This window comes from Mastigoproctus giganteus, chromosome 7, assembly GCF_048544385.1.
Source record: "Mastigoproctus giganteus isolate SK-2022 chromosome 7, ASM4854438v1, whole genome shotgun sequence".
NCBI lineage: Eukaryota > Metazoa > Arthropoda > Arachnida > Uropygi > Thelyphonidae > Mastigoproctus > Mastigoproctus giganteus.
In genome coordinates this window covers 82,532,604-82,551,086 of record NC_143581.1, presented here as the reverse complement: position 1 = coordinate 82,551,086, position 18,483 = coordinate 82,532,604, and the positions used below count along the sequence as shown (strand labels likewise).

The following is an 18,483-nucleotide window of genomic DNA, read 5'->3' as shown; positions in this document are numbered from 1 at the left end:
GATAATGAATTAGACGATATGAAGCGTTTATCTTCGGGAAAAAAAATTAAAAAAATAAAACTTCATTGGTATAACCAAATGAAAGCCTGGATCCTGTTTTTGGCATTTGTGCTGCGGACAGTAGATCTTTATCGTTTAACAAGACAAAAGGAGTGGTAATAAAAATATTAAAAATGATCTCTGCTTGTCCTTGAATTAAACCACTACGTAGTGAAGTTGTTTCATAATCTTAATTTATCCTCACACCCACCACCAATCCTTGTGGGTATATAAAAGTAAGTTTTTAGTTTACGATGTCTTGTTATCAATTCAAAATGTGGAAATGGCAAACAGTTGTCTTTGGATTAAGTAATGCAGGTAGGATATTTGAGATGTTGGATTAATTTGAAATATTATGTAGTGTTATCTTTTAGCAGTATCTTTTCTGATAAAAAATATTACAATTTAATATTAAATTATTTCTACGCGGAATATTTTTTTATCGGATCTTGAGCACTTCAATTTTTATTTTATGAATAAAATTTTTAGTCTTTATTTCTGTAACCTATAAATTTCTATCCATTAAACCCTTGATTTACTAAACACCGATGTTTTATTACTAACAATACAATGGAAAACAGCAATTAACAAATAATTATTTATCAACAGATTTTAATATGCTTTAAATCGTTCATACTGAATAGAGCGTAGCTTCCACTTCATTTATCTCTGGTATTAATGCTGCCTTCTATCGAATGGATAATCTCTATCGCGATTATGGATTATATTAAATAAAATGTTTTTTTAATTTAAACTGCATGTTTCAAAAGAAAACGATAGTAGGGTTAAACTTTCGAATATGGTGCTGCATACCATAGATTTTCGCGACAGCTGATTGGGATCAAGCTGCGCCCACAGATTGATTTGGTGCAGCTAGACCTGCCGATCATTTGATGTCGAAGAAGATCCATGGGATGCAGTAGCATATTCTAAAGAATAACCTATAGTAGATTTGGATTCAGCATTCAAATCTCTATAAGAATCCCATCTTTTCATTCATGTGGCAAAATCTTTGTTCATTGAGCGCATGCTTGACCCTAAGATTGATTGATTGATTGATTTAGTTTTTAATGGCGCATTGGCAGCTAGGGTCATAATGCGCCAAGTCAACTTGACCCTAAGAACTTTCCTGAAACGAAGGGATCAACACCTACACATACTGCCACTTATTTGTCTATTTTCCTCTTCTGATTATTATCATTTTGGTATATAAAAGCGAGGAATTTTGAGCAAGCTGACTGAAACACCAACAAACTGAGTACACACTTCGTGGTGTTCGCAGTCAGGCAAGTTTTAGTTAATGGCCCAGTGGCACTCGTCATTAACTAACACCTGGATTATATTTTAAGCGTATACTCCAGGAAGCGAGGAGTACAATTCCACAAACGTCTGCACATAATTTCAGTCTTATCCAAGACTGTAGTGGACTCTGAGTGCGTGAAAGCTAAGAAAGCACAATATAAAGCATTGGGGGGGGGGGGCTTTCAAATGGACGGAGCTCAAGCACGATATATGAAACGCAAGATTCGGAAGAATTCGTGGATTACGCTTTGCTTCATCCCTTAACCAGCCCCAAAGCCGTTTGGAATAAAATACGAAGAATGAAAGGAAAATATATTTTATATCCTTCACCGGAACTAGAACGTTGTGGCTTTACTGTTGCAGAACCAGTTGCAGTTGTTGATGCCTTGAAAGAGAGACTTCTGCCCAGATATCGATAAGAATTTCAATCCTGCAGAAAATCTTAAAATAAAAGTTAGAAGCAAAACGTACTTACCCACTTTCTCTCTCTAGTTTAGTGCACTGGTCACAGAGCATGATCAGTGCATTAGGGCCAGACAGACATCCGCTATGACATGCCAAAAGGCTTCTTAACGGAACGCTTATATTTTTACAATCGAATATTTCTTGAAGGGAAATTTTCGTGACTTTTGGCGTATTTTCTGGTTTGGAGAAGCTAAAACAATCTGAGAATGTTAGGTTGATACAGTATTTGGAAGCGATTACCCCCCCCCTCCTACCACCACAACACTCTATTTCACGGGGAAGGTCCACATTAGGCCATTTAGTTAGGTTTGAAGCGAGTATTCGTAATGTAAAATCAGAACACTTAATAGCGGTCATTTTGATATTGTAAAATCATGATACGGCCAGGAGAATGAATGAAGACCTTCATAAGTTTGGACTAAGGGGAAAGGGACATCCTCGTCTCTTTATTAAAAGATTTTATTTGACAGAGTAATTCAAGCATGGATATGGTCCTTAAATTGATGGTAATCCTACAAGACTATCATTCCCCCCCCCCCCCCTGTAAAATGGTCGTTTAGCCCCATATTTTCTTTAGTGAGTCTCATGGGCAGTTGACCATGCCCCACTCTCTTATGCATTCTCTTCCATCGTGCGATGTCCGCTTTACAGCTTGTGATTTTTCTATTAAGCAGTGAGTATAAGACATTACACTACTGTCAGTTTACCTGCAATTGCGTGTTGCACATCGAACTCAGTTTTGCGTTTCTTATTGAACTATAAAGGTGGTTCGAAGTCTGACTCTTTATTAGGTTCCATAGCGATCTTTCCTGAGAGTATTATATCTCATCAGTTTACTATTTGAACGTACTGTTTTTACTGCAGACAATACGCAGCAGAATTTTCTGGCGTGAATGGAGCATATTGAACTATTTGCAATATTAAAAATAAAGTGTAGTATATTGTTTACACGAGTCCTTCGCAATCTTTGCAAGGTACTTAATAATTCTCACTCTGTTTTGTGTAGAATAAATAACACGTTACATCTCCATTGGAATCTGGACCGTAATTATTCCGATGCCCTCAACACTCATGCAAATTTTGATTGACAATTACAATATGCCTGTTGATTTTGCAAATGACGAACTTTTACCAGTTCATTTACTCATCCTTTAGCTTTCCGTGACTTTTTTTTTATAATAATTTATTTTAATTGTCGCATTCTTATCCACTTTTTAAAGTTATAAACTGGACTTGGCGCATTATAACCACCCATCCATAATGGACTCTGCCACATAGCTAGCAGAATAAAAACCTGAAGAGTTTCATACTCTAGAGCAGTGGTAATTTGCATCGGTTCAAGTCAAAGTGATAGCGTAGCAGTTATTTAACATAGTAAAGACATCACGGAGTTTCATAAGATCATTATTGTGGGAGATCGTGCGTCAGGGGCTTCCATATATCGGAAACTGCATATCTTTTCGGTTGCTCATGGCCTGCTGTGGTTAAGGTGTATAAAACTACATCCCGCCAACATAACTATAAAGGATTATGAAAGGTGAATGCCCTCCACACCGGGTGGAAAAAGACCTGATTTCCAGTCCCTTCAATGACGCGAAAAATTTTATGGGCCTTTTTCCACAATGTGGCTGGATTAGATGGTTTCAGGAGCGGTTTAGATGGTTTTTCATGGATTAGATGGTTTTTCTCCCAGAAACTCTGCATTATCGTCCAGCAAACAGAAAATCGAACTCAGAACACATGAAATTTATAGACATTATACACGGAGCAATATGGCCGTAATCCCTGATGCTCCTAAAACTTTACTACAATAACAACAGCAAGGTGGGTGTTAGCGGTGAGCGAAGGGTGCAGAGCGTTGTACGGGCTCAACGGTAGGTCACTGTGCAACAGTTGACATCGCAATACAGTATGAGAAATGCAAGAACAGTATCTGAAATGATGATGCTTCGTACACCCAGATGAATGGGATTTCACAGCGGACGACCAAGAGACACTCTCCCCTCAGTGCTGATCATCGTCAACGGCGAACGCTGTGGTCAACAACATGCTGGCTGAACAATGTTGGAATGGAAACGAGTGCGCCGGTAGATGAGTCCAAATACCTGGTGTAACACGCCGACGGATGCCTTCGTGTGCTGGGCAAGCAACACGAGTTCATGACCTATTGCGCAAGGTGCCAATCATCCAGGCAAGTGGCGGTGGTTGTTTAAGGCGGGACATGTTTAGCTGGTAAGAACTAATAATGGGTACGTATGGGCCAACGTTTCACTGGTGAGGTCTAGGCAACTCGTAAGAGATCATTTGCACCCTGCGATGTTTCATTTTTCCCCGGACAGAATCTTCCAAGACGATAATGAGCTGTGTCATCAGGACCATCCTGTGTTTCGAGGAACGCTGTGAAGATATAACCGATCTTGATTGGCCTACAAAATCGCCTGATCTCAATCTAATTGAGCACCTGTTGGATGTTTTGGAACGTAAAGTGAGGTGTATGGACAAGGAACCGTCATCTATCCCGACACTGTGGAAAGCCTTGTAGACAGCAGATCCCTAAGGACGTCTTTAGACATCTAGTAGAGTTAATGCCTATCTATAACGTCTTTGGCCGAACGGTGGCCAAACACGTTATAGATAGGTGGTCATAATTCATTGATAAATACCCACGGGGCTTGTTCTGTCTCTTTTCGCTCTCAACTATTCTAAAGTGATATCCAACTTGTCACGTCAAACAAGCGTTGTATGACCAGCAGTGCGACTGGTCATACAACGCTTGGAGGATACAGAATTATGTTAAATTACCAACTTTACTGAAAGAGAGAGAGAGAGAGAGAGAGAGATAGAGAGAGAGAGAGAGAGTGCAAAGGTTTAATATGAGTAAAGCTATATGGCCTCGGAGGAAGAGGTATTTAGAAGAGGTATGGATGAATATCTAGTTCTTTCATTTGTTTGCGGCCAGCAGGATTTAAACTGCAAAGATAATGTGGTGGTGTTAATCCTCACAGAACAAAACCTTGCCTTTGCAGCGAGTTTCCCTGGTATTTCTTTACTTCCAAACATATGACCTCGCAAAAAGATTAATCGGCCATTTGTTTAAAAGATGAGACACCGCTCTATTAGCCTGTTTTAGGACTAACCGGCCAGTCATTAAATATAAAGTGGCCTATAGTGACAATGCTCGAAAACGAAAGATAGTTTCAGGTATATTACCAACTCTGACGCCCTGATTTCGTATATCGCATAGCGGCTTCCATCGAAGAACTTATTGGAATTTGTCTGAGTGTTGTGAACAGAGCTCACTTCGTTTCACGAGGGACCAGTTAGGCCTGAAACAGGCTGACATAGTAGCGTCTCAACTTTTAAACGATGGCCAATTAACATTTGGGGGCGAGGTGATTTGTTTGAAAGGCAAGTTTCTTTCTGCTGTGAGAATTAAGACCATTGCGCTGTAAGTAGATAAAAAGATCGCAATTCCTATATTATGTGTAAGACCACTGCAATATCTATGTAATTTTATATCCTACTGGTTGCAAAAGTAGTAGATGGACGTATCTAATGATTTGTAGTAATAAATACTGATTATTCGAATGATATGAGTGTAATCGAAATAATTGATTATGACGTCTCGATTATATCGATAATTTAAAAAGAATAGATGAAAGTTTGATACTCCTGCACGCATCTTATAAAGGGAGAAATGTCATCTACTTTTCATAGATTCTTAAAAACAAAATGTCCATTTTTTGGTAAAATATACCTGATTTTAAAGAACTCCGGATTGTAAAAGTTGGATTTTACAGAGCTTTGTAAGTTGGTTTTTTGTTACAGGGCTTTTAGGCTACGAAAGGAAGGTATAAGTTCTCTTTGTGGATGTGTAAGGCAGAGCAGATGAAAGGTAATATCATTTGTGACACCAGATTTTGCAATGCAATGCCTGGGATGCTTATGAATGACCAAGACACGGTTGTGGGCAACTCATTTCTGTTGTGGTAGTGCAGGTCAACATTAGAGGGATAGTTTCATGATGCTCGTAAGCGCATCTCTTTTTTTATTGCTTTACTCTGAATACGGAGAAAGAAAGAGCTCCAAATGGTCATGACGATTGCTGCTTACGTATTGTGGATATATCAATATTTAAAAAGCATGCAGATCGAAAAAGATGTAGTGAAACCCAGCATATACCATCCTGTATTGTTCTGCTACCACATAATGAAGATTTGCTAATTCCCAATCTACTTTCGGTAGTTCTCGTAAGTGGATTGGGAATTGGTCTTAATCGTATAATCGGCCTTTAGGATAGGATGATGAAACTAATGAACACAATAATTGGGATTACATCTCAGAAGCCTAGTCAAGTAAATCCCCTGTCGTGGCATCCCAGCCTATGCTCGATGTGGTACTAAACACTACGTGAACAAGGAATCTCCAGCTTCAAAGCCAATTTGTACAAATTTACCAGGAGAGCAACTTTTGAGCATGCCACTTTCTTCCTTCCACAACTGGCATACTTTTGAGCATGCCAGTTGTGGAAGGAAGTTAAAAGATATTCAAAAATTGAAGACAGAGCTCAACTTCTTATCAAGAGAACAGAAAGCGCATCTGACCCGTAAATAGTGGCAAGCCCTCATACGTCAGAAAGTTTCTGGGAAGTGTACCATCAGAAAATAAACAGATGGCCATACCACCGTCAGTATCATTTACTTCTCTTGCCCGCCATTTACTGAGTTCGCTGAAACCAACTGAAAAAGGCCAATCAGTTGCCACACCTATATCTTTCCTCCTTTACTACAATCTCTGAAAAAAAAAGTGAGTGAGAAGGAAACGCAGTCAAAACCTTTCCCATCTCAACCACAAAAACAAATGGATATAGAGGAGGAGGCGACAGACTTCTCCAAAACAGAAAGAAAGATAAATCGAAGGTTGAGAAAAAGAAGCCCTCAGCAATTTGGAAATCTAACCGACAGATCTACCAAGCCCAGATAATGGCTTAATCCTACAGTGGAATTCTTGTGGATTCTGAAGCGATACTGACTACATAAAAGCTCTCCTGAAAAAAAAAAAGCATGAATAAGTTTGCTTTTGCTTACAGGAGATGTATCTTAAGGCAAATAAACCCTTCCTTGCATAATATTGCAATCCACGTAAGAATAGAACTGGAGATGAACCTGCCCATGGAGCATTTGCTATCCTTGTGGGCAACCAGACTGAATTTAAAACTATACCTCTTACCACCAACTTAGAAGAGGTAGCAATCTGCTTTCCGGTTAGGTTTTAAATAAACATCTATTGCCTTTATTTGCCTCCTGAGACTGCTATCCTTCAGACATACCTTGATGATCTTATTTTGCAATTGCCATCCCCTCTCCTATTTGAGGATGTCAGTGGGCATACCACCCTGTAGGGAAGTGCTGACAGAGGAAGGGGACGTGTCATAGAGCATGTGCTATAAACGAAGTGCTTTATGATTGATAGTAACCTCTCTTCTAAAAGTGAAAACTAACACCTTATTCTACATGCCTACCCGTATGTTTTTGCCATTGATCTCTCATGGATGCCCTTCTCTCTTCCCTTCACTTATTTGGGAGGTGGATAAGAACCCGTATGGAAGTGATTACTTCCCTGTGGTAACCACTCTAATTAGTGGGAGATCGTGTCTTTTCTTTAGGTTACCGAGGTGGAAGATTGTTCAGGCTGACTGGAATGCCTTTCGGCACTTGACAGAGTTTTCATCATTACAGGCAGTCAACTGCCTCAACGATGCAGTGTGTACATCACGAAAATATTGTTGGAAACATCCACCTTTCCTAAAAGGGAATATGCGATGTCTGTTTTTTGATATGGAAAATGCGTTTCATACAACTTACAGATTTGACATTTTAAAAGACCTATTTTAGCCTCTGTCTTACAGGATGGGACCATGAGAGGCTGATGACTCTCCTATGTGCGCATCATTTGAGAGTATTTATTATTAGTCCCTGTATACCGCTTTTTATCGTATTTCATATTTGTATATATTTTTGACTCGGTAACCTTTCTAAAAAGTTAAAACCTTTCTTCTTTTATACTTTTTACGCGTGGTCGTGGCGCACTACAGCCTCAGTGGCTTTTACGTCAGTAAAATAGAAATCAAACTAAAGTATAAACAAGAAATATATATATTTTATTTACTATAAGTTTCTCGCTCAATTTTATACCAAGACTGTGGTGTGTTTTAATTTATTTTGCTACTTTTATGATTTAGAATCTTGAATATCAATGTAATATCTGTATTATTTCATTTTAACAATAATAATGAACAAAAAGGTTTAACGTGATTCCTGATAATAGCTTTGTGGATATCCCATGGAAGCACCGACGAAAAAGTAATTTATTTAAGTCACTTTTTATGTATTGCAATTATGGATGAAGCTGAAGTGACGAATAAACAAGCGAAGAATTCGTTTTGTGTCGAGTACTTAGTTGTGTATGAAAATAATCGGATATTATCGTGCCTTTCTATCCCCACCTCAACCACATCTGCACTAAATGAAATATATAGATGCCAGCCCAAGTATTAATCTCTGCTGCTCCAGAATCTGTTTCCTTCAGGTAATTTACACATTCAGCTACCCAAGGTAAGGGTGTGAACGAATTGGATTCTTGAGAATAATATTCGTGATGTGGAAAACAGACAACCTCGAAAACAAGGATACTGGAAAGCCCGCACCCTTGACCCAGGAGCAGCTATAAAAACATTTTATTCACCTGCATATAAATGCAATTATTACAGGTGTTGTGATTCTCAAGTACAGAGGGTTCTACCCTTCGTCAAACACACCCATGTTTTTTAATCCGTATAATTTGATGTTTTGTTAGGCCATATAACGAGGTAGGTAATTGGAAATGATATCACCTCGAGTCAAGAAAGGGCTTGTTAAATTAGAATGAAGAAATGATCCTTTTGCTTTAAATAACGCATTTCATACGATACGTCTAAGTAGATTAATTTTGTTTGTTAAACAGGTTAAAATTTAGAGAAACACGATAGCAACCTTCAACCAGCGCACTGTCCACTTGGACAAACTTAGGTATTTTAGTGTATGTCCAAAGCTAGAAAATGAACCCACCAGAAACTTATTGATATTAAAATGAGCAATTTATAGTCCAGGACAGAAGATAAATGGCAGCGATGATGAAAAGCATTATGCACTAATGCTTAATTTTTATGTACTCTATTTATGGTTAAAGTTCTTTAAGGCAGTCAATTTTTGAAGGTTCCTTTGTTTGGAGTTGTTTTGGTACTGTGTGTGTGGACACGCGTACTTGGTTGTTTGAATTTTGGAGAGAAAAAAATCAAACATGAAGTTTTATACGCATCTGGGATGAATTTGCCGCATTGGAAACTGAGGCCATGGGGCATCGATATATCCGTCTCTAAATTGTGCATATTCTATAGTTGCTTGTTTACTTGAGTAATAAAATACTGTTCACTCTTTTTTTTTAATACAGACTAGCTCTACTACGGCACGAAAATTTCGTGTCTCAATAGAATAATTAGAATGTACCAGAAGCAAGTGAGGGACTTACAGAATATGCGCTTCAATACACGTTCAGATAAGAATCTTAGCTCGTTTTCTAAATGGTAATTTTGATAGTAAAATGCTGTTACAGATGAAAATAAATATACGGTTTTGATTCAGAAAGTGAAAGTCTACTTGTGGTGACATTTTCTATTTTGAATTTGATGTTTCTTTAGTGATTATAATAGAAAATACTTTTAAACAGTTAATGTTCTTCAATTGTTTACTGGTCATGCCTATCTGTTCTTTAGCTTAGAGTCAGTTGAATAGGATTGTTGCTTTATAATTTGAATTGGGATGAATCTTCCAAATGGTGATGTAGTGTCTCTTATAAGGGATGTGATGCTGATGACGCTTATTGTGTTTATAAACTGCATACAGGTAGGACCGGTGTGATTTTAATTCCTGAACGGATTGCAGTTGAAGTGGACAGTACTAACTGGCAGCGTAATATTACGGTATAGTAAATGAGATATTTATGAAGAAGAGGGAGAACTTCAACTGCCGCCTTGATTTCATAAGGTGTCGGTGGGGCGTATGATCCTCTCCAACGGCTAAACGGGCGAACTGTTCTCGCTATAAGGGAATCTGTTAGGTTTTGTGGCAACAAATCCCATTCTTCTATCAGCGCAGACCTTAGCTCACCAAGTGACCGAGGAGTTGGCTGTTGGTGTGCAATGAGACGCTCAAGGGAGTCCCACACATCTTTGATCGAATTAAGTCTGATAATCATTCTGGCCAAGCCAGTCGTTAGATATCTTCAGTTTCAAGATGTTCCTCCACCACTTGAGTTCTATGTGCAGTGGCGTTGTCGTGCATGAAAAGAAATTCTGGGCCGTTAAAAATTTGCACATAGGGTTCGCGGATCTGTTCTCAGTACCTCTGCGTAGTAGCGTAGTATGGTACCCCTATGAAAAACACGAAGAGGAGTGTGGCCGTTGATCATTATTTCGCTCCACATAAGAATCATGCTTCCACCGTGTGACCCTTTCTCTGATGTTCGAGAGATGGTACCCCATTCCTCGTTGTCTCCAGATGAAATAATGTCTAGTCTGTTTTTAAGCTAAAATTGGATTCAGTAGAGAACAGAATGTATCCCATTTATGAGTTACAAGTCGCATGTTTGTGGCACCAGTTTCGACGAGCTTTGCGGTGGTTTGGAGTTAATGGGATGCAAACCACTGGCTTCCTCGCGTAGAGTTCCCTTCAATTATGCTTTCCTAACACATTCCGGTTGGAAATGTTTTCACCTGTGGCCGCAGCAACTTCAAGTTGTTGAAAGGACATCGTAGGGTTCCGTCTTGCTGTCCAGAACGGATAGCGGTCTGTTCTGGTTGACGTAACGTTGGGCGACCTTGGCCAGCTCTTCTTGTAATGGTTTTTCTCTCCTGAAACTGCTTCCATAGTACCGGGACGACACTGCGTGACACATTAAGTTAACGTGCCACCTGCGACTGCCCGGCTTCAAGTCATATAACGGCCCGCCATCTCAGCAAGCCAAAAAAACGGGAATGAAGTGATGTGGTCGCAATTGTATTTTTATAGGCATGAATAATTTGCATAATGTGCGGCTCTGTAAGGTGGTAGATCGATTTCTATTGGATACTCAGAATTCGCATGCTAGGATGCCTATTATATCAAATATTCCCATTCGGCACACTGTTCACAAGAAAATATTTATGAAAAACATTTTGTTCTCTTAATGTTGTCGAGCACTAGTTATATAGTCGAGCCAACTGCTATGATTGAGCGATTCAATAGCGTCCTTTGGCTGGCTTCTGTGAAAGGGCCTCCCTTTATTTATGGTGGCTGTAGATGAAGTTTTATCCCTTTTGTTGTTAATAAAAAACGCCTTAGTTTGGGAGATGGCAGTTCTCTTTGAGGATGGCCCGATGTTTTTCCACCTTCTGTGCAGAGTTGTTTCATGTGGAAACTTTCAGAGACTTTTCGATTCCACCAAGCCTTTGAATGCTCTGTGATGGTCAGTTTCTTATGGACATATTACGCATGTGCTGATGAAAAACTGGTGGCCCTAGTGTTTTTTTATCGTGGACTTTAACCATGGGACGAGTATCGGTGTTTCCAAGACCTTGATCAACGAACTCTCCTCCTTATGAGCCATTGCTGTAGGAGCTCAATTGTTTTATATATATATATATATATATATATATATATAGAAAAGAGAGTAAAGACACGGTATAAAAATATAAAATAGATAAATATTTTCGTATAATTCACAACCCTGGTGTCGTTATCTAGAGTTATCCACCAGAACTGCATGAATTGCAGATGCCGTAAAATAAAATAAAATTGGTGAATTCAGAAAGAATTAAAAAATAAAAAGTAATGAATTTGAAATTCGGAGGATCAAAAGCAAAATGTACAAACAAAATAGTGAAAAAACTCAACCGATTAAGGCAAAACAAAACCAAAACTAGAAGAAAATGTAGTGGAAATATCAAGAACACGAACGACTAAGACCATACAGATCTCAAGCTACGCGTTCATAAAACCTAATAGTTCACGAGAAATAAAAAGAAGAATATAGAGAAGTAAAAAATAAAGGAAATATAGAAAGCACTTTGGTTGAAGTTCTGAGAGTATGAAGTTCTGAGATTTGGATTCAGTTACGAAAGAATAAGAGCGCGTGTGTGTGTGTATATACACACACACGCACACCAAAGTAATCAAGGGTACAGCGATTTGTATTCATGTACAAGCATTCTGCATTTAAGGTACAGACTTTCCACGGTGTAAGACACCGCACTGACCAGGCGTATAATATATAGAGAATGTACAGACCCAGAAAATGAGGTGGGGTGAGAGAAATTAACTTAATAACCTGCCGAGCTAGAAATATAAAAGCTTAACAGAATAAAGGCAAATACAGGGTGTCCCAAAAGTCACTATCTGTTTGTCTTATTTAGCCAAACAGATTAAATTCATAAAAATGTCCAAATGACATGATTATATGCATAATTTATTGATTATTATCTATTCATTCCAGACCCGAATATACGTATAATATTGCCATTAATAGAAATGTTGGAATCATTTCGAATTAGCAATCCTGATGCATTGAGAAAGAACGATTTTGGAATGAACACTTTTTGAATTATATTGGATACTCAATGTGTAAATTTAACCGCATAAAAATTAACGGCATTAGGTTTATTAGAAAGGTTAATAATTACGTATCCATCATCAGTAAGTTAACTGTAGCCATTAAGTGGAGGAGGCTTCCATCCACTGCAGGATGGAAGCTTCCTCAACGATTCGTGTTGAGGGAAATGGACTATAATTTGCCACGCTCGTCTAATGCGGATTGATAGTATTTAGCAGTCAGGTGCTTGAATCCCGGCCTATTCAAAGAGCGAGTGCCATTGAACGCCCACTCGGCTACGGAGGCCTCTGATTAATTGTTGAGGAGACTTCCATCCATTATCAATATTAATGTCCAAGTCGAAATAATTGAATTTTTGATTACAAAAACTAATTTCTTCAAGGCTCTTGGGGATACATATGGCCAAAAACATCAAGACGGGTCCGATGACTCGAACAGGCGCAGCACTGTTGAAGAGTTGACTACCCAATACGACATGGGCCAATCCGGAACAATATCTGACATCAGGCGTATATATGAGCTTTACCAGCAGACAACCCCTGTGGCATCCTCTCCTAACCAAGGTTCATCGCTGTAAAACACTCGCCTGGTGCAAAGAGCATGCAAGTTGGACGTTAGAAGACTGGAAGAAGGTGTGCTGATCGGATGAGTTACGTTATGTATTCCACACCGTGGATGGCCGTGTACGGATTTGGCGTCAACAACATGAGACTCTTGATCCATCATGCATGGTATCAAAAGTGCAGACCGGTGGACGCAGTTGAATGGTGTGGGGCATGTTTCAGTGGCAGGAACTTTGACCCCTTGTGCATGGGGAACAACGTATCAGCGGTCTCTGCTATCGTCAACTGCTTGCTGACTGTGTACACCCCGCTATGTTACACTTTTTCCCGAATGGCGATGGTGTCTTCCAAGATGACAATGCGCCGAGCCATCGGGCACTTGTTGTGCAGGAATGGTTTGAGGAACACAGTTCTGACTTCCAACAAAGCGATTGGCCTTCGAACCCCCCCCCCCCCCGATATCAATCCCATAGAGCAACTGTGGGACACTATGGAAAGGCATATCAAACGTCTGGATACACCAATCACCTCCATTGCTGACCACATTACACACAGCTTGGTTGGCCATACCTCCCCATCTTGTTGAATCAATTCTACCTAGGAAAGCTGCTGTACTGAGGTCAAAAGGAGGATCTGCGAAGTATTAGGTAGGTGGTCATAATTCAGTGATCACTCGGTGTATATAAATCATAAAAAATATATAAGAAGAAAAAGAAGTAAGAAAATATATAGAGAAAAATAAAAATACATAAGAGGAAAAGGAAGCAAGAAAGCGGGCAAAAGCAATCTAAGGCAGCATAAGCTAAATCCCAGAAATGCAATGAAAATGAAGAAATAAGGAAGTGATAAAGAAATAAGGAAGTAATAAAGAAATAAGAAAGGGAGAGAAAAAAGATTAAAGTATAAATAGTGCATAAGTGGAAGACAGAAAAAAAGAAGAGAGGAAAAAAATATATACAGAATTAGAAGAATCAAGAAAGAATATTGTTGTATAACTCAGAACCCTGGTGTCTTCTTCAGGTGTCAACCACCTGGATTGCAAGTAAAAACGTCAATAATGGATCTCTATTTCTGATGTAAAATACATGCCAAAAAGGTACAGACAACTCATTTAGAAAATGAAATTTAGCAAAAATTTCTGAAATTCTGAAGGATTATCATCAGCTAATCTGTGACCCGCTCTCCAGCTGAACTAAGCCTTCTTTTTCTCTTTATGATGAAATTGCACACCTTTCAATTACATCTCTCTCTCTCTCTGTTCCAGCCATAATACGTATATATCATTATCAACTAACACCCTCACACCACTACATCATTCCTGAAGCACAGGCATTCCGCCCACACCTCCAATCGCTTTTCGCTTGCCTCTCTACGATTTCCGCTTGCAAAAACTATATATTTTTCCTCCCAATTTCCTATCTCCGCCTCACTAATTATAATTTAACCCAATCAGACTGTTATTTTTCAAACTCCCATTCCCGTACGACTGCAATTTTAATGTCCAGTAATCTAATTCTTTTGTTCCCTACTCAACGAAACTCTCACCTGTTTTCCTACAGCCCTCCTTCTGACAGCGTCTTTGAAACAATTACAATGCCCTGCCCAAACCAGTAAATGGAGGTTTTTTAAAGAAGCAGTATATGTTACACATTAAGATGTCCGGCTGCCTAACATCCTTAAATGTTTATCGAAGTTGACCATTCTTACTATCCATAGTCTTACACTCTGCATGGGTAAAACAGTGGCATGGTCACTCTTTCCCACACCGTTTGGGAAAGGCCCGGTTTCGAATCCCGTCAATGATGCGAGGAACTTTATGGGCTTTTTTCAGTCCGTGGTTGAGTTGCTCGTGCTTCCGGTGGAAGGGACCAAGAAGGAAAACCCGAGTTTTCCGGTGGAAGGGACCTTGGTCCCTTCCACCGGAAACTCGGGTTTTGACTATATATTTTACAATTGTATTGAAACCTTAAGATTTTAATTTGAAATCATCATCATACTAGATCTAATTAGATTAGTATTTAGCAATGGGTGGAGATGATGCTTCTGTATCTTCTCAGTGATTTTCAGATAATATTGCTCTATCAGTATAGTTTAAATATTTTATATCACTAATCAAAAACTTCGTATGAATTCAGATTTTTTTTACAAATGCTCCATGGCCATGTTCAACTTTTTAAAAAATGTGATCTTGTTTCATATAATGATTTTCTAGAATAGAAACAAAGATAAATCGAGTCCCACATAGTTATGTTATCTTTCCAAGTAAGTTTTTTGTATTATTGAAAAGAATATGTGCTAATAGAGATGAGTGGGGGTTAATCCTCTTTTTTATAAGTTAAATTGTGCTTTTCTGGTAAAAGGAGGAAACGAATGAGTCCAACTGGGCAGTTGTATTAAGAGCTCAGTGGATTGTCGATCCAGCTATTTATTCTCATTAAAAGTCTTTCGATATCGATGTGACAGATAAAGTAACAGATTACGCAAATGATGGGTGCTAATTAGTGAGATTTTAGCCATCGGGTAATAAAAGCAATTCTCCCCACGTTGGTCACTCGCGATTGTAGATTATCTGTACTTGAGGGCCTGCACATCTGCTGAAGCCAAACGTCCGTACAACGTTTGTCGAGCCTTAATTACTCGTATTACTGGTCTCCTTCCGTGTGTGCTGGTCATTACTACCTTTGTCTGACAGCATTCCTTCTCTCCTTTCACATTCGTACAATTTTCTCTTCTCTGCGCCTCAACTGGAAGATTTAAGATGTGCGGACACAAACAAGGATACACGCGAGCTCGGCAAGTGGATCGTCATTAGTTTTAATCAAGCGTGGAATGTCTGGTTCCGACAAACTGTTACTCCTCCCAAACTGCTATTTTTCGTGCACACTTTTGAGATGGTTGAAGCTGGGGAGGATGGAGAGTTGTTCTCATTAAAATATTCACTTAGAATAGGTGTCAATGTCTCGAATTCTCTCTTCTTAGGGAAAATGAATGACGACAGGGGGCACCACTGACTTCGTACTGCTAACTGGCCTAAAAAACCAGATATGAAATGTTAATTATCTGTGTACAGAGACGCGCATTTGGTGAATATAGGAACTCGACAATTGATCTCCCTCAATTTCGAAATCATTGTTATAAAGAAAGCTTTGACTCAACGTTTATCGAGATGTGAAAAGTGTATTATAATATACTTTCTTGAAGCGTAATCAATTGATATCTAACAAGAGTCCAACCAGAAATCCACAGACAGAACAATGTTTGGTAAATTGAATGTTTAAAAGGAGAGTCTACTGGCAAATAGTCCTATGGTTGTATTTTAATATAAAATGTGAATTTTACAGTGGAATTTAATTTCTAGCTCGAAGTGTGGACTTCAACACACGCAGTCCCAGTCATTATTAACAGGAAACTTTGGTGCTGTTTAAATAGAAAACCGGGCAACCTTTTTTCAACCTTCCGAGAACAGCAGCACTCATTGAGAATTCTCCAAATTTTGCGATAACTAAGAGGAAAGTGGAAGAGAAATTCTTCAGATATTGTTGTGCTTGGAATGGATGGGATCCATTCAATCATATTAAGAGAGATAAGCAAACCCTTACTCATAATTATGAAAGCATATTTGGATTCAGGGCCTCATGGACTAGACATGTGCAAATGTATCCCCAGTTCAAAAACGGAGATCAAAAAGGTGACATTTATTACAGACATAGAAAAAGGCCCTGAGCGCCAGGTATATTCATAATGAAATAATATTGTACCACCCACACTGTTTAAAAATAAGAAATAACTTTAATCTCAAATTTTAATTTCATATACGTATAAAATAAAAATTAGACTGAGAATTGTAAAAAGGCTTTGAAGGCACAACGCCTTGAAAAGGCGTTGTGCCTTCTCAACCTTTTTGTTAACTTAAAATAAGAAACGCGACAGTGGATCATTACGGCCTCCATAATAGGATGCATGCGAGCTCCAGGACTACGATTAATGATGGAACCCGCTGCGGCTATATGAAGGGATTCCATCCACATTAGATGGCAGGGGTTGTGAACGCAGTGTAACACCTCAACATTGAAACCTCCAATGGATTAGCTAGTAACATCGGTCCCCCGGATTGCCCTTCTCAAGCTCTGAGATACGACCACGAGATATGATTGTATCTTGGAGCATGAATGGTCTATCTCAGGGGTGATACAAAGGTTGTCAGGGTGGTTAATGACAGTAATCAGGGTAAACTTTGCTACTGCAACAAGGTCTAAAAAAAGGAGGCAGTTGAAGTTTATGAAGCTGAATAATGGCAGTTGAAGTTTAACATTGACAAATGCAAAGTACTGTACTGCATATGGGTAGTAGTAATCCGAGATTAACGTACCAACTGTGTAGTACTACACTCAGGGTAGTGGAAAATGAAAAAGACCGGGTTGATTGTGCAGTCAGATATGATATTCTCTGAGCATTGTAGACAGGTTACCAGGACAGCTCATGGAGCTTTGTCTATGATGCACAGGAGCTTTGCTAGCAGGGAACGAAGTGATTATCCCATTGTATAAGGTAATGGTCTGGCCGCATCTTGAGTACCGTATAGAGTTCTGGAGGTCTCATTTTAGGATGAATATAGATCCGCTGGAACGGTGCACAGAAGGGTAACGAGATTGGTGAAGGGAGCGAAAGGGTAGCGTTATCAAGGCAGGCTTCAGTTCTGCAGATTTCATCGTCTGGAGACTAGGCACCTGAGAGATGATCTGTTTCAGGTGCTTAAGGCTTTGAATCGATTGAGCAAGCTCAATGCTGACGCCATTCTTCCTCTTGCTCAGACTACACACATGAGGGGACATACATTCAAATTGGGGAAGTTTGGGTATAGGATAATGTGCGGAGGATTGCCTTGAGCTAGCGAGTGGTTGATTGTTGGAATAAACCTTCTATATGTTGTTATGGAAGTAAGAAGTTTGAAATAAATTCAAGGAAGGACTAGACAAATTAATTATTGGAGTGGATGGACAAAGGGCAAAGTGTGTTAGTTGTCTGACGGCATCAGGGGTTTCCCCCATCTCTGCGTTGTGTACTCTATTTGTGTATGGGGAGTGGAGGGATGTGTAGTTTAAAACGTGTGTGGGGAGTGGAAGGATGTGTAATGTTGGGGAGTGGATGGACAGGTGGGGTGGGAGTGATTTTCCCCACTACTGCTACTACTAATAATAATTTATTTCTAAAAGCCTCTTCAAATATAGGCTGTAGCTATCTTATCTCTCTGATGAGCTGAAACTCATTTGAGGATTCTGCAACAAGTTTGGCCGCAGAATCCTCAAAATCATGCCAACAATGTTTGAAACACAAATATGGAAACGAAGGGGTAGTGGATAAGACACAAGAAGATGCTATACACGATTTACTTGTTATGTTATGCTAGTTTGTGTTTAAATACGGACGATGG

General features: G+C 39.2%; 1 long non-coding RNA gene across 1 annotated transcript in view; it reads left to right on the top strand.

The window, feature by feature from the left end:
* The first annotated feature begins 310 nt into the window (after positions 1-310).
* LOC150083033 (uncharacterized) overlaps positions 311-18,483 on the top strand; it is a 107,085-nt gene continuing 88,912 nt past the window's right edge. The window contains exon 1 of the long non-coding RNA XR_016547161.1: positions 311-357. This is a non-coding gene — a long non-coding RNA (uncharacterized LOC150083033). The remainder of the gene's footprint in view (positions 358-18,483) is intronic.